General features: G+C 44.5%; 1 long non-coding RNA gene across 1 annotated transcript; it reads left to right on the top strand.

The window, feature by feature from the left end:
- The first annotated feature begins 6073 nt into the window (after window positions 1-6073).
- On the top strand, window positions 6074-16042 carry LOC141277315 (uncharacterized). The gene is made up of 3 exons (XR_012328472.1): window positions 6074-6114; window positions 11743-11827; window positions 16000-16042. It is a non-coding gene; the product is annotated as an uncharacterized lncRNA (long non-coding RNA).
- The last annotated feature ends 1004 nt before the right edge of the window (window positions 16043-17046 follow it).

Raw genomic sequence — 17046 nt, 5'->3', positions numbered from 1 at the left:
CCTCTCCTCACCAACCCAAGAGAAAAACAACATACCACCACCTCATTCCCAGATGTAAAACAGACCATGACAGAGTCCAAGTTCTCAGAAAACAGATGCTTCATAAGCAGCTGGTTATCACTGAGGATAACCAAGAACAATAGGCCTGTTACTGACGTCCTAGTTATGAATGCACGGACCTTCCAGAAGCTTCTGGATGAAGCAATTTCTATTATGGATTTTATGGCTTTTCTTATACGACAGCCTGGGACCCTGGGGGAGGAATGCCCAGTGCCCTGCCACAATTATTTCCTCTCAGTTTGTTTTTCACTGGAGTTGATTTCTCACTATTCTCTCTTTTTAGGGGACTTACATGGGATTATGGATCCACTTGCCCAGGAAATTTCTCACTGGGTTGGATCAGGGGAGTTTATTTACCTGATGGCTCTCCCAGGCATCAGGACAATACATTTGTTTTCCTCACCCATAGCATAATTTTTACACCTTTTTGTTGACTCCTTTTTGCTACTGTCCTCTCTGTACATCTACTTAGCAGGTCTGTAAGGAAAAGAGCAAAGCTTTTAGAACCCAAAGGTCTGGGTTTGAGGGTCACCTCTGCCTTGTACCCTGTGAGCAAGGACACTCCGCTTACCAATCTGTGTCATAATTTTCCTACCTCGAAAATGGGAATCATTGTCTTTATCCCACCCAACTTACAAAAGCTGAAGGTGTGATTCATCAAGTTCCATCCAAAAAAAAGCTCCGCCTCTTGGACAGCATGCTGTTCTCTCTTCCTAAATGCTCGTGTACGGGTCTCCTTGGACTTCTCTCCTCCCTCACCTCAATACCCGCCTGCTCTATCTCCCAACCCCATCATCTTCTTGGTTGAAAAGAGAGAAGACGCTTCAATCTCTGTACCCATACCTGATGCTGCAGAAGACTCCCCACCGGTCTGCCCACCCCAGTCTCTCCTATCATCTAACACGCACTGACCCAGGTGGACCTGCTTGGCCCAGAGTCACACCCTGCTGCTCCTCGATGGCTTCTGATGGCTCCATCTGGTGTATTATCTCAGTTGGGTATATTTTGCCACATACAAAATAAGACACAGAGGACTCAGCCGCTGGCCACGGGTCTCCTGTACATAGTCTCACTCCCCCTTCCCACCATAACTTCCCCAAACATTCCCTCCAGCAGTGTAGGTGTTGGCCCATCTGAAGCCTTGCCATCCCGTTGTGCTGCTGGGAATATCCACCCTGCGCTCCTTCTTCCTGGAATTCCTTTCTAGTCACCTCCTCCAGGTGTTTGTGTCTCAAGGCAAACCTCCATGAAGCTATTCCTGCTTTGTCCTCTCTGCTCCGTTATCTGTGCCTCTCTCATCCCACTTAGCTTTCCCTCCCCTACCACTTGCTTATTTACTGCATGTCTATTCACGTAATAAAGTCCTCAAGGGCGAGTCCTGTGTCTGAACTGCTTCCCAGCCCCACTGCGCCCCTTTGAATCAAGATGTGCTACCAGGAGCCTGAGCCAGTGCCCGCTTTTGGGAGCCAGGCAGGTCTGGGCACGTCCAGCCTCCCAGTGCCAAGGTGCACAAAGACGCGAGGAGCCCTCTGGGAAGGAGCCCATCCTGAGAGAGAAGGCGAGCAGAGCAGCACTGCCCCTCACAAAGCCTTAGTCATGACGCAGGGGCTTGGGTGTCGAGAAGAGCATAATGTTGGCCTTTCAGCTCTGCCTCCCCGCCCCAGAGTTCTTTACTAAAAAAATCTAGAAGGTGCTGGAACACAAACAGCACAATTTTAAAATCCCTGGGAAAACACTGGTTGTGGAGAGGAAGCATTCTCCAGACTCTGAAAGGCTCCAGAAGAAAGACAAGGGGCTGATGCTCTGGTGCCTTAAGGATACAGCTCATCAAACTCCCACGGGAGCAGCAGAGAATAAAGGAAAAAAAAAAACAATGCAGATGTTACACGAGACCTAACCGTTTATTAGTGAACACATGTGAGATACCTCTAGAGACCCCCCCCCCCACCCCGCCCCGGGAAGTAATTTGTGGGGAGCAGGGAACTGCAGAGGCTGGAGATCCTGCAAAAGCAGGTGGGGATGGGAGCACAGATAACATTGCAGGAATGAGGAGATAAGAGAACCAGCCGTGTATACAAAAGAATTTTTCAAAGTACATACAGCTCCCAGGTTTGGGTCTCTGTGATTAATTCGTTCGGCGGGTTTCTCTTGGTTATGTAAACACAGTCTCACAATTTTGACTCTTGTCACTCTAGGATTAACCTGTCTCCTGGGACCTCCATGCCTTCTTACGTTAAATTTTCTATTTTTTAAAAAATCCCTCCCCCCAATCCCCATGTATTACATCTATTTGCATCATCCCTCTAAGGTTGCTACAAATAAATCTATTGAGCCATGGGTACCCGCGTCACAACTCATAAGAACCTTTTGTTTGTCACTGCACATATTGCAAACACCAGATATGAGCAAAGGAAAAACCTGTGATGCATGTCCCTGGCGTTTGGGAACTGGTGGAAATGGTGGCGGGGGGAGGGAGGGGAACTGGGATAAGACAGACTGTCCTGCTTAACGGCTCCTCATTTCTCATGCCTGATGATTATTCATTACACTTGTGCATTGATACAATTTGCTAGTTTTCTGAGTAGGCGAATTGCGCTTAGTCATCTTGGCATTTTTAAATGTAAATGAAAAATCACCCAGTGCTCCCAGCCAGAAGCGAGAAAGATAAATAACACGGGGAAGCTGGTGGTTGCCCGTCTGTCATAAAATTTCATTAGTTCTCACAGCCTGTACGACATAAGCAATGAATGATGCTAACTATACTTCCTCGACTCGTCCGCTCCCATGTCACCGGTGCTGCACCGGCCAGAGGAAGGGCCACCTGCCGGGGTGTCGGGATGGAGGGCACGCAAGCCTTAGCTGGCCTCAGAACGGCCAGGACAACCACCCTCGGGGGTGGACTCGGAGACCGCGGTCCACGTGGGACGGCTCTCTCCTGGGACTCACTCATCAAGCAAATATTCCCTGATACCTCCATGTGCCAGGCACAGCACTGAGCACTGGAGGGGTAAGACTCCATCCAACCAACACTGGGGAGAGCAACAAGAGCCAGGAGGAAAACGCACCAGGGAAGGGGGAGAGGATCCCTGACCACGGCTGGGCAAAGGGCAGCTGCAAGCTGCCTCACTGACCACGGGGCCTCGTGGGCTCCACGTCCTGGAAATCAGGGACAGCCTGGGGGTGCTGAGTCTCTTGGGGTAACTGGCATAAATTAAGATAAAGACGCCCTGTTTCCTCTTCCCTTCCCTTCGCGTCCTGAACAATTCAGCCTTAAAGCTGTGCAGTGGGTCAGAACAAGGGCCAGCACCTGTGCAGGAACAGGAGGGAAACACAGCGGCCGAGGTGCAAGAGTCTGAGCAGGTGAGGAGGCCATCCCATGAGGGGAGACTCGGCCGTGGAGGGTGAGGGGGAATCGGTCACATACAGGAGCACTGATAAATCAGTAAATCAGTTAAGGAAATGGGGGCCTGGCTGTACTATCGGAGAAATGAAGGGGGAAGGCTAAAATAAACCCTGTGCTGTTGGGTTGGAACTGGAGGGATCAGAGTGAACAGGTAGTTTTCAAGGACAGAGCCAGACACAGAAATAAATACAGATGTATATACACATTCCCTTGCTGTGCCATTGAGAGCTTGGGAGCAAGCGCAAACAACCGGGATACATACACACTTCTTTGCATGGGGTGGCTGGGGCGGCTGGTAACAAAAGCTTAGAGATGCCTGTGGCATCATTATCACCATAAAGGGAAAGGCTGCCTGGGAATGAAGTAGACAGAGGAAGAGGAAAGTAAAGAGACAGAATCCCAATGACATCATGTGAACTCCTGGATCCAGCCATGCCTGAAGATTATCTTATAAGTGAACACATTTCTTTTTTCCTTTCTTTGTTTAAGCTTTTACTTGAGTTGTTGTTGCTTACAAGGAAAGAATTCTGATTATCAATTTGCTCAACAAATTCCTGATGATTGGTCTTAGTTAAATCACAGCTTCAAATATTCCAAGCATCCTAGTTCTTTAGAGGCATTTGTGTATAACGCAGTCATTCGTTTAGCAAATACTGATTCGGTGTCTACCGCGTGCCAAGCACCATTCTAGGTTCCTGGGATACATCAGTGAAAGAAAGCTGCCCAAAATCCCTGACACGTGGAACTGATGTGCTAGCAGAGCGAGACAGACAATAAACAACTCACAATTACCAAATGAAGAGAAGAGTGTAAATGCCGTGGCGGGAAATGGAAAAGAAAATGCAGAGCACAGGAAGGGGGTGACAGGCGTCCCAGTGTAGGAAAACCTACCGTTTTAAATAGGGTGGGCGGGGTAGGACACAGTGGTACGGGGACATCTCAGCAAAGCCTGGAAAAGCAGGCAGTGAGACGATGACGAGGGAGAAGAGGGAACCGCCAGGGCAGGGGCCCTGAGGCAGAAGCAGGTCTGGGGTGTTCCAGGAACAGAGAGGAGTCCCTGTGGTGGGGAGAGAGCTGGGAGCCGGGGGGGTCATACAGGGAAAGGTTGGGGCAGACCAGGGAAGCCCTTAAGGGCATTTTAAGCCGTCAGCTTTGAGTGAAAGCAATCAGCATCACATCATTTTCCGCAGAAGACTGCATGGTGTTGGGTGTTAAAAGGATCGCTCTGGCGGTTCTGTCGAGAATGGACCTGGGGGCGGGGAGGGGGGAGCAGAGAGGACAGGTGGGAGCACCAGGTGAGAGATGCTCGGGGCTCTGCCAGAGCCCTTCTAGGGGGGAGTCGGAAAGAAGTCGAGGATTTTGCGCCTGAGCAACTCCTCCCGAGAGAATGAGGAAAGGTGCACGAGGTCTTCCTACTGTTACGAAAATGACTTTCATCTCACAGATGCCCTCCAAGGGTCTCAGGGTCCCCCGGGGGGACCAGTGCACACGCTGAGAGGCACTGGTGTGGAGAAAGGTTCCCGTTTGTGAACTCGACGGAAAACGCCCCGGAAGGAGAGGCCTGGGGGGGGAGGGGCAGGTCGGTCCCAGAGACGCTGAGCAGCAGTTTCGTCACCATGAACAATTCCCGGCGATAAACAGAATATGGGTAATAAAACAAAGTCTAACCTTTCTTCTCCTCTGTGCTGAGTCCAGTCTCTCTCGTTCACAGAAGGCCGCGGACACGGGGCTCCCACCCGGCCCTTCAACCCGGAGTTCCCCGTGGCAAACGACTGCACCCCACCCGCACCTCAGCTCGGGGCCGTGCGCAGAAGCGCCGCGCACGGCACTCAGCCCAAGATGGCGGCGGCGGGCCGTGTGCAGAGACGCTGCGCCCGACGCTGAGCTCTCAGGCCGCCCCCTCAGAACCCCGCCCCTCCCCACGAGGCCCTATAAAGCAGCCCTGCACCTGTGTGTCGGGGAAGCACATTTCCTAGAGCAATCACGCACCTGTCCGTACTTTGATCTGAGAACAACGCTTTCCTTTGCTTCTGAACCGAACTCGGTCTCGTTCGGTTGGCTCCAAGGACACCGGGCAGGAGGACCCTCATTGGGGTCCCACTCGAAAGGGTCGGTAATCGTTATATATACGAGTTTGCAGTTCCTAAGGTAAATTAGGATTTCATTCAACTTTTACAGAGTTAGCCGATATTTAACAGTTTGTTGGAGGATCCATTTCTAAGGACAATACCGTAAAGATCAAGACAAAAGATCTCAAAGCCTTAGCCTATAATTCTCAGTGCTGATGCCTCTGCTGCACCGTTCTCAATGGCGTGTGGTCTGGTCAGCCTTGGGGGACCCTGAGACCCTTGGAGGGCATCTGTGAGATGAAAATTATCTTCGTAATAACAGGAACACATTATTCACCTTTTATCATTCTCATTCTCTCCTGAGTGTGCAGGCAGTAGAGTCCTCCAGAGACGATGTGACATGTGATGTCACAATAAATTGAGTGTCATACAGAGTGAAGTAAGTCAGAAAGAGAAAACAAATATCATATAGTAACACATATATGTGGAATCTGAAAAAATTGGTATAGACCATCTTGTTTGCAAAGCAGAAATAGAGACACAGATATAGAGAACAAACATGGATACCAAGGAGGAAGGGGGGTGAGATTGAAGTATATACACTATTGATACTATGTATAAAATAGATAACTAACGAGAACCTACTGTGTAGCACAGGGAACTCTACTCAATGCTCTGTGGTGACCTAATTGGGAAGGAAATCCAAAAAAGAGGGGATATATGTACACGTATAGCTGATTCACTTTGTTGTACAGTAGAAACTAACACAACATTGTAGAGCAACTATACTCCAATAAATAAATAAATGAACTGAGTGTAGGAACAGATAGGAGAATACTGTTGCTTCTGTTAAGCTGCGATATTGTAATACGATAAGAAATATATATTTAGTCTTTGTCCCCGGCTCCTGGCACAAGACTTTTATTTTAAATCCTCAAGGGTTTCCTGAGTGATAGGGGTGAGAGGAGCATCTTTTGTTTTACAGTATGAGCTCCTTCCAACTGTACCTGGGTTTATGCTAATGAGGTGACTCTTAGTGGTCCCCAACCAGCCTCAGGGTGGGAGCTGGTTGCCAGAGGGACCAACCACGTGATTAAAGGGTTGAGACTCTCAGCCTCAACTCCCCAACCTCCAGGCAAGGGAGAGGGGGCTGGAAATTGAGTTACTCACCAGTGGCCAATGATTTACTCAATCATGAGTGTTTTGTTGGGTTTTTTTAACATCTTTATTGGAGTATAATTGCTTTACAATGGTGTGTTAGTTTCTGCTTTATAACAAAGTGAATCAGTTATACATATACATATATCCCCATATCCCCTCCCTCTTGTGTCTCCCTCCCACCCTCCCTATCCCACCCCTCCAGGCGGTCACAAAGCACCGAGCTGATCTCCCTGTGCTATGAAGCTGCTTCCCACTAGCTATCTATTTTACGTTTGGTAGAGTATATATGTCCATGCTACTCTTCTTAATGAAACCTCTTTTCCAGCTTTGGATGTGGGAGGGCAGTGTGCCCAGAGGGGGTGTGGAAGCTCTGCACACCCTCCTCCCCACTTGTCCCTGTTTGGCTGGTCATTTGTACCCTTTATAATAAACCAATAAGCACAAGTTTCCCTGACTTCTGTGAACCGTTCTAGAAAATTATCGAATACAAGGAGGGGGTTGTTGGAACCCTCATTTATAGCCAGATGGTTAGAAGTACAGGTAGCAACCTGGGACTTAATTGGTGTCAAAAGTGGGGGCAGTCTTGTGGGACTGAGCCCTTAACTTGTGGGATCTGATGCTAATTCCACATTAAGTAGAGTCAAAATTGCAGTGAATTATAGGACACCCGGCTGGTGTCAGAAAAATTGCCTGATGTGTGGAAAACCCACACATCTGGTATCAGAAGCTTTGTGAGTGCATGAACAAAGGAGAAACACAGGGGTGTGTTTTTTTCCCCAAGAAGCCCATAATATGTTATGTGTGTGTATTTCCCAGTTCTGTCCTCTGAGAGAATCTGGAAACACAAGCACCCCAAAAGCAAAGCACATAGACCGTCCAGATCTTGATTTCTAAAAACTATTACGTGTTCACTGCAGAAACCAGGGATCCTTAGAGAAATGGTCAGGGCAGGGGGCCTACAAGGTGGGCCTGAAAAATCTTGCTGTGTCAGAGGAAAAGAAGGGTTCAAGCTGATAGGCTTGTGTGGGAAGGTCACAGGAGCTGCTTGAAAAAGCCCCCATTGGCCACATTTAGGATGATTGGAGCCTGAAAAACAATATACTTGAATAAGGAAAAATCCGCGATTCTACACTGATAATAATAGAGAAGAAAAGAAAAATTACTTTTGGCTTTCATGATACAAATATGATGAAAAACTTTAAAAAAATGAATTTTCCAAAATCAGGGTAGTGGTTGTCTACAGGGAAAGGGGGAAGGGAGCTGACTAGTGCGTAACACAATTTGCTCTATTTACGTGTTTAATGGATGTTTCTGTATGTTATTTTCTTTAAAAAGCAAGCAAAAAAAAAAAAGACATCTGCCACAAAATATGTGATCCATCGAATAAAGGCTAGAAAGATGAAAGATCAAAATCAGTTACCTATGGAACCATAGATGATTTTTAAATTCTCTTCCTTTTGCTTTCCTTCTTTCCTAATTTTCTGGGGTAAATATGCATTACTCTAGTAACATGAAGAAAACAAAGCCAGAAGGTTGCCCTCTGCACATACAACGCAGACGGCTAGCACAACCTGCACGCAACAGCACGAAGTGAGATGTATCACTCTTTCATGATTTCATTATAGGCGCCTCTGTTTTTCTTCTTACGTATATCTTTCCATTTCTCCTTCTTTTATTCTCCAACAGATGTTGTAGAAACAGAAATTTAGTTATAGATGCCTAGATGGAGCACAACTCTTTGATTAATGCACTTGGAATACTTCATTCGGATCAGAGTTTCATTTCTGACACAATGGAAGAGAAGAGAATATGAAAATGTATGTGGTTGGACTGCGAAATAACAAGACTTGAATTTTTTTTTTTTTCAGTACCAAAATGTATCTGGAACTCCTCTTGAGTTCTGCGGAGTTCAAGTCACATTTCTTCAGGAGCTTCGGTAACATAAATCTTTCAGCTTTGAGGGTGTATTTCATTTTTGGAAACAACCAAAAATCACCCAGAGCCAAGTCTGATGAATAAGGTGGTTGATCGAGCAGGAAACTTTTTTTTTGGTTAAAAATGAGGTGCAATTGTAGAGTGATGAGATATAAAACATAAACTAGCTCAGAAGACATTCCAAAGTGGAATTCTTTAAGCGTTTTGAGGCAGTTTTGTGAGGAAAAAAATGTAGAGCCCCCTCAAGAGAGTATTGTGAAAGAAGAGTCATTTATCATCATCCCCTATCCATTTCTCTCACCAAATGAGGACATAACAGTCTCAGCCCCCATATATCCTGGGACCATCACTAATCTCCCCGAAGGGGACCCCCTCACCTGATACACCCGTGTGCCCTCCCCCATTCTAGAAAGTGGTTTGAAATGCTGTCCTCGCCTCACGGAATTGAGTACAATCGTCCATAATGGTCAACTCTTCCACACTTCCTTAAAATTAAAATGCTGGGGTTGGGCATCCTGATCTCTCTGGATAGTCACTAGCCAATTATTCCAACATCTTCCATTCTCTGAATCCCTGTCTCGGCAACTAAGGAGTAATTACCTCTTGTTCACTAAAACCAACCCGAAGGACCTGTAGCAGTCTCTGGGTTGGGTTCTTCCCTTCCTAGGATGACTGTTTGCTCCTGGGGTCATTTTCTACCTGGAGTCTTCTCTCTGTGCAGCTGGAAGCTGAGGGCCAGTGCAATTCATGTCAGAAGGTGCCTCTTTCAAGCTTTAGACTCTGAGCTGTTTCTTCTGTATCACAAGCCCAGGCCACCCCCATCTCAGTGTAACCTTTCCAACAAGACACTCTGAGGCTGCAGGGGGACCAATAGCCCTGGTCCCACAATCTTCTGGGCACCCTCTTTTTTAAATTTTTATTGGAGTATAGTTGATTTACAATGTTGTGTTAGTTTCAGGTATACAGCAAAGTCAATCAGTTATACATATACATATATCCCCTCTTTTTTAGATTCTTTTCCCATATAAACCATTACAGCGTATTGAGTAGAGTTCGCTGGGCTATGCAGTAGGACCTTATTACTTATCCATTCTATATACAGTAGTGTGTATATGTCACTCCCAATCTCCCAATTTATCCCTCCCCCACCTCACCCCCTGGTAACCATAAGTTTGTTTTCTACATCTGTGACCTTACTCGTGTTTTGTAGATAAGTTCATTTATACCCTTTTTCTAGATTCCACCTATAAGTGATATCCCATGATAGTTGTCTTTCTGTGTCTGACTCTCTTGATGAGAAAGTAAACCAGCACCTGGGAGTGTGGCTGATCTGAACAGGGTGAGATCAAGCCAGGTCCCGACTCTCCACCTCCCCCGACACAGAGCAGAATATCATGACAACGGCAGGTTGACGCAAAATAGATAAACCCCTAAAAGTTCCTAATGCCTAAAAATGCCATCGAGGGCTTCCCTGGTGGTGCAGTGGTTGAGAGTCCGCCTGCCAATGCAGGGGACGCGGGTTCGTGCCCCGGTCCGGGAAGATCCCATGTGCTGCGGAGCAGCTGGGCCCGTGAGCCATGGCCGCTGAGCCTGCGCGTCCGGAGACTGTGCTCTGAAACGGGAGAGGCCACAGCAGTGAGAGGCCCACATACCGCCAAAAAAAAAAAAAAAAAAAAAAAAAAAATGCCATCAAGCTTTTAAATAATTACATTTCAAAACATGAAAGGAGTGGGTGAGGAGTTAGGGCTGTGAAGGCCACGTTAGGGGGACATTTCCACAACCAGAGTCAGCGTGCCCCGTTGGTGGAACTTGGTTCTGGCTTCAGCAAACAGTATCCATTTCAAAGCCTCCCTTATTTGTCAAACTAAGTTTATAAACACAGCTATTTGCTCATAAATGTGACCTTTAAATCACATTGCTCTAAACACAGACTCACTCTTTGAGCAAGCTGAGGGTGGGTGGACGGCAGGGGATGCCTAGAGAAAAGCCTTGAAGGAGCCCTACACAGCCTCTCCCCAGCGCTCAGACCTTAAACAAACCTCCTACGGCCCATCTCTGCCCACAACTTCACCAGTCCTTTCAGTGAGTCCATAGATTCTAATCTCTTGACTATTCACTACATGCAAGGCGCTAGGTGGACATAGTAAAGGTACACAACTTGAGAGAACAGTCATTGTCTTTAAGGACGGCATGCGCAGCCATAAGACACCCACACAAATAGTATGAACTGTGGCAGCATTTGAGAACTACGGTCTGAAAGGTGTCTGGATAAAGTCACGCTCTGAAGGGGAAGAGATCCATCTCTCTAGTGATGAGATGGACTGGAAGGCTTTGAAGAAAGTGACTTCTGAGTGGGTCCTGGAAGAATGCTTATTATTTTGGGAAGCAGAAGAAAATGTGAAGATCATTTTAAGACGAGCAAGCAACGTGAGTGCAGCTAAGGAGGAAGGGGGGTGAATTAATATTTATTAAGCACATCATGTATACAAGGCATTATGCTACCTCTCATGGGGAAAAAAAAAGGACAGCAAGTTTCATCAGAGCAGATTGTTCAATTATTTGGAAAGGGAAGGTTTATCATCTTAAATAGCTCTGGTATCAGAACTGCATAAAGCAGGAAGTGGTAAGATAATAGACGATACCACAATCGGTTTAAAAGAGTGTCAGCTCATTCAAAGGCATTATCTGTAGTCTGTGACCCAAACTATAGGGGTAGGAAGAGAAATAAGGCTGGAAAAGGTGGTTAGAAGTAATTTGATGAAGTATCTTGAATGCCCAAATTAGAAATTTATAGTTTGAAGACCCTGGGAGCCATTAAGTGTTTGAAGGTGAACGCAACTCTAAGCAATGTCTGGGAAATGAATATAGCCTCAAAGTAAACAAGTAAATATTCCAAATGAGGGGATACTGAAGAAAGGAAAGCCAAGTAAGTTTTGGATGAGGGCTTTCGTTTAACATTTATAGACCAGGTAGTGTTCTCTTTACGTCAATTTACTTTCCATTCCATTGAAAATTCTATTTTGGCATCCTTGTTTCCTTTCCTCATTGCTTTAATTCCATTAGCAGTCTGTTCATTTCAGTCTGCCGTATTTTCCATCCCTTTTTCTGTTCTAGAATTGATTTCTCCACCTCACGAGGATAGTAGTGTTCCCAGCTCTTTACATTCATGGACTAACTTAATAACGGCCGTCTGAGGAAGGTAACTGCTCTCCAATGCCTAGAGTCATGCCCCAGCACCTAAAACAGCTCATTCTATCATCAGTGCCTGAAAAATATTTGTTAAGTGAATCCCATTTTACAGATGAGAAAACAAAAGCATGCAGAGGTTCTATAAGTTCCTCAAGGTCACATCACTCTAAATTCTGGAGCTGGGCTTCCATCTCAAACATGAAATTCCTGCATTCTTATCACAACTCTTATCATAATTGTTTACCTCTTTCAAAGATGTTCTTATTCACCTTCATCTAGCCAATCTCTCATTTATCAACTCTCTTCATTGGCCTAGCTTGGTACTTACCAATCCTTACCAGTTTAGGAGTCAAATCATCCAAAAAGTTCTGAAATGTTTCTAGAGCTCAGTGATGTGAAGTATCTTCATTCTCTGGTTAGGAGTATTCAACATATTTTCACAGTTCCGTGCACTGAGAACGTTTTGGGTTTGGTGCCCTTTTCTCTACACCTTTATTTCTGGGTTTCTTGGTTATTACACCTAGAGTTATGAGAACCAGAAAATCATTCGTCAAGACACAAATAACAGGTGGATTGGATCATAAAAAGGTGATTGAGAGGAAACTGGTTAGAATTCCAGTTTCTATGTGTTCAACATACAACAAAACACACACACACACACACACACACACACACACACACACAAATAATCTCTATCTGTAATTATTCTGCCATTGCCTTTATGATAAACCATCTGTTCCCTTACCCCTGGCTGTATGCTTAGCACTCTAAGTCCTTAAGTATAGGATTGATTACACTATTGCATAAGTTTTTTTTTAAGTTTCTAGGGGTTTTCATGAGTTCTAGGTATTTGGTATTTATTCTTCCCCAATAGATGTTACAATCCTTGAAGATGAGAAGCAGGTTTCTTTCGTATAATAATTTCTCTTCCATTTTCCCTCAGTGTGTGCTGGAGTGTATAGAGGATGCTAAATAAATTCTCTGTGCACACACACACACAAGCACACATGCACCCACACATATACACACGCACGTCACGTGCACACACGCATACACATGGTAGCAACCTGCTCTCTTTCAAACACCAGTTATCTAAGTTGTATTTTGGACCTGTTTTTTTCTCCTTTGTTGACTGACTCTTCTGTAAAAGTTTAATCAAGAAGAAAGTAAGTGCCTCAAATGAACTTATCTACGAAACAGAAACAGACTCACAGACATAGAGAACAGAGTTGTGGTTACCAAGGGGGAGGGGGATGGAGGAGGGATGGACTGGGAGTTTGGGGTTAGTAGATGCAAACTATTATATATAGAATGGATAAACAACAAGGTCCTACTGTATAGCACAGGGAACTATATTCAATATCCTGGGATAAACCATAATGGAAAAGAATATAAAAAAGAATGTATATATATGTATAACTGAGTCACTTTGCTGTACAGCAGAAATTAACACAACATTGTAAATCAACTATACTTCAATTTAAAAATATAAACTGCAGTTGAGATTTTGAAAGAAATTATTTTGATTTTCTACTTAACCTGAATTCAGTCACATACCAGGTTTTACTTTACATTTAAAACAAACAACAACAAAAAATCAGCTTCCAAATTTATTGCATCAAATCAAACAAAAATTAAGTTCTTTCTTATTTACTGTCTTAGTCCGTTCAGGCTGCTGTAACAAAATGCCACAGATTGCATAGCTTATGAACAACAGAAATTTATTTCTCACAGTTCTGGAGGGTGGGACGTCCAAGATCAAGCTGCCCACATGGTCTCATGCTGGTGACGGCCCTCATGCTGGTTCACAGCCCACATCTTCCCCCTGTGTCTTCACATGGTGGAATGGGCAAGGGTACTCTATGGGGGGGTCTCCTTATAAGGGCTCCACCCTCATGACCTAAGCATCTCCCAAAGGCCCCACATACTAATGCCATCACATTGGGCACTGGGAATTCAACACATGAATTTGGGAAGGGGACACACAAAACATTCAGTCCACAGCATTTACCTATCAGGCTATGTTTACAAAGATAAAAATGCAGTAAGAAGCAAGTGCTTCCCCACCCTTGTGGACCCAAATGAGTCAGACCAGGATCAATAAGGCTCTTCCCTCATGTTGGGCTGCACCCCGCAGGCCTGCCCAGCCTCAAGACGGAAGGAAGAGCCCGGAGTCAGCGACAGAGACATCGATGGTTTAATGGATGGAGGAGGTTACATGCCCGAAGCAAGGTCCTGGAAGTACACCCCACTGTGTGTGGCGGACTGTGGGCAGGATGTGGCAGCAGTCTTTGTTCCTGGGGTAGCAGGAGGTTACCAGTTACAGGGGTTAGCTCATCGGTTACCAGGGAAACCAGCAGAGGGGCACACCCGTCATCGAACCTTTGATAAGAACCATCGGGGCCGGGGGTACTCACTGAAATATGATTGCTTTGAAGGAGCAGAAGCCCAGGGGAGACTGAGCCCTTGAGAAAACATGAGACCTAAGCTACCTACTCCTCCTTCGAGAACCAGTTCATCGTCTAAATTAACTAATATTTTTCCTTAACATATCGAAGATATGATTCCACTGACTTCTCGCTTCTACTGCTGCTGGTGAGAAGTTAGGCACCCGTCTGAACAGCAGCTTCTTTCTAGGTGATCTGTCTTTTCTCTACAGCTCCATTTAAGATCTTGACTTTGACTTTAAGTGTTCAACATTTTCACGATGTGTCCTGGTAGGTATTCCTTCTTACACATCCTTTTAGGAACTCTGACTTCCTGGATCTCAGCACTGGTATCTTTCATCAATTCTGGTCATTTTCTTATCCACCATCCCTCCCTTCAAACACCGACTCTCCCGTCTCCCTCTTCATTCTCTCTTCTCCTTCTGGGTCTCTGATTAAAGATTGTCCATCTCTTTTAAGCCTCCATAATGTAGTCCAGCATTTATTTGTATCTATATTCTAGCTCACTAATTCTCTCTTCTGCTGGGTCTTATTTGCTGTTAAATTCAAACAGTGAGTTTTAAAATTTCATTTATGATATTTTTTATTTCTAGAGGAAGTTTTATTTGACTTTTTCAAATCTGCTTGATCATTTTCACGGTTTCTTTTCCCTCGCTCATAAGTTTAACCTCTTATTTATTTCTTTAGATACGACTCTTTTACAGTCTGTCTTTGACAATTCCAGTATCTGAAACCTTTTCATGTTTCATACTGATGTCCTTATCTGCTGCCTCTCAGTCATGGTCACTTGCTCCATAATTATTTTGGTATTCTTACATAAATTAGTATCTTCTGGAAGTTTTTCCAAAGGAAATTTTTGAGGTTTAGTTTGAAGGTGGGTTCCTTCAGAGAAATTCTCCAAAACGGGTTTGGGTTTCTGTTTGCCAGATGCCAGCGGGTACGACCAACCCAAGATCACTTTAAATCAAATTATAGACTTGAGAATTTTTCAAAGATTTCAGTTAGTCTAAATTTTGCCTGCAAAACGGTGTGAGGAAGAGATGGGTATAGACATGGTTTCAAAGGGGACACTTTCTTTCCTTTACTCAGCATTCAGTTTCAATCAGGTAATTTTCTTTGGTGTCCACTGGGTGTCCAGATAAATTCTAACTCAATTTCACATGGGTAGCCTTTTGGGGAAGGGGTAGTCCCAGCTTTAATGATGGGGTCTCCTATTAAACACCGCACCTTGGGCAGCTCCTAAGCCATGTCTTCTGCCCCTTGAAGCTGTGAAAACAAAAGCTTTAGGTCACCAACGTCGAGCAAATATTCTTTAGTACTCTGCTCATCCCTGCACATTTCTACTTTCACTTGATTTTGGCCTCTACTGAATCCTTATTCTTATAACAGCTTATCAGTACAGGCTTTTAAAATTTTGATTGCATTTTAGCCTGACTTTTATTGTTTTCAAAGGAACAATGGATAAGAGCTGCAAGTCTGCCACCCTGTTGGAAATAACTGTCTGAAATTGTTTGTTTTCCCAATTGCCCCCCCTGATATTGAACTATTTGTGAACAAGGGACCACGTCCTGCTCATGCATCACCTGTCCCTGTGTGTGGAGCTCAGTAAGGGTTCGCTGATTAAAGTTATGAGTGCATACAATTTTGATTAAAGCACCCCTTCAAAGGGATACACTTTTATTTTCTTTGATAACTAGAAATTTAATGAGTCATGTTCTTGACGTTTTTTCATTAGCAGAAAACGACTTGTGCTACGACTTGCTCACTCTTTTCTTGGGAAGAGAAAAAAATTTTAAGGTAAGGTGGCAGTATATTCAAGACGAAATCTGGAGGAAAGAGGATAGTATAGAAGAATTTAGCATGCTCAGAGAAACTTCACGACGTTATAAACCTCCAGGAAAAAAGAACTGGAGTTTCATTTTGCCTCACTCATTAGGTAGTACCCTGTATTAAACCCTGGTTATTTTTTTAGTAAAGGAGGCTTAGCAAACTCATGGTTAGGAAATACACTTGGAATGGACACATAATTTAAGTGGAAAAAACAACCCAGAGTTTAGTGATCAAATATTTTCTTACATGGTAAGAACCCCAAAATCTTTACGTGAACACAAATCCACTCAAAGCAGACATTCCCCTGGACAGACGTTGTACTTCCAAATCAGGAAGAGGAGTACCCCCTGCTTCATTCAGCTGCAGGTGCCACAAATAAATCAATATGTATGGTATACATACATATATACCGTGTATATATATATATACGTACCATAAGTATGGTATATGTATACTTTATATACGCCTGCACAGACTTATTTTAGCTTAGCTATTCTGAAATGAGTATCTGGGACCTGGAATAGTCACAGAAAGACCCAGAACTTGGGTAAAAGTAATATGGGGAAAAAGAATTATATCAGCTAAAGGAGACAGGATTTTTGGTTCTGGGAAGATAGCAGCCTTGGATCCCATGTATAGCCTCCCACTAATAACATATAGAAATGCAGGATAAAATATACAGCTTTTAAAAAGATCTATGGCTGTTGCAGTAGAAAATGGTATGGTAGTTCCCCCCAAAATTAAACATAAAATTACCATACGATCCAGGAACTCCACTTTTAGGTATATATCTGTGCCCAGAAGAATTGAAAACAGGGACTTGGAGAGATGTTTGTACACCCATGTTCGTAGCAGTACTATTCACAATAACAAAAAGGTGGTAGAAGCCCAAGTGTCCATCTATGGATGAATGGAAAAACAAAACATGATCTACACATACAGCGGAATATTA

The sequence above is a fragment of the Tursiops truncatus genome, chromosome 20, assembly GCF_011762595.2.
Source record: "Tursiops truncatus isolate mTurTru1 chromosome 20, mTurTru1.mat.Y, whole genome shotgun sequence".
Lineage (NCBI taxonomy): Eukaryota > Metazoa > Chordata > Mammalia > Artiodactyla > Delphinidae > Tursiops > Tursiops truncatus.
Note: the sequence above shows the minus strand (reverse complement) of the source record. Positions and strands in the feature narration are given on the sequence as shown.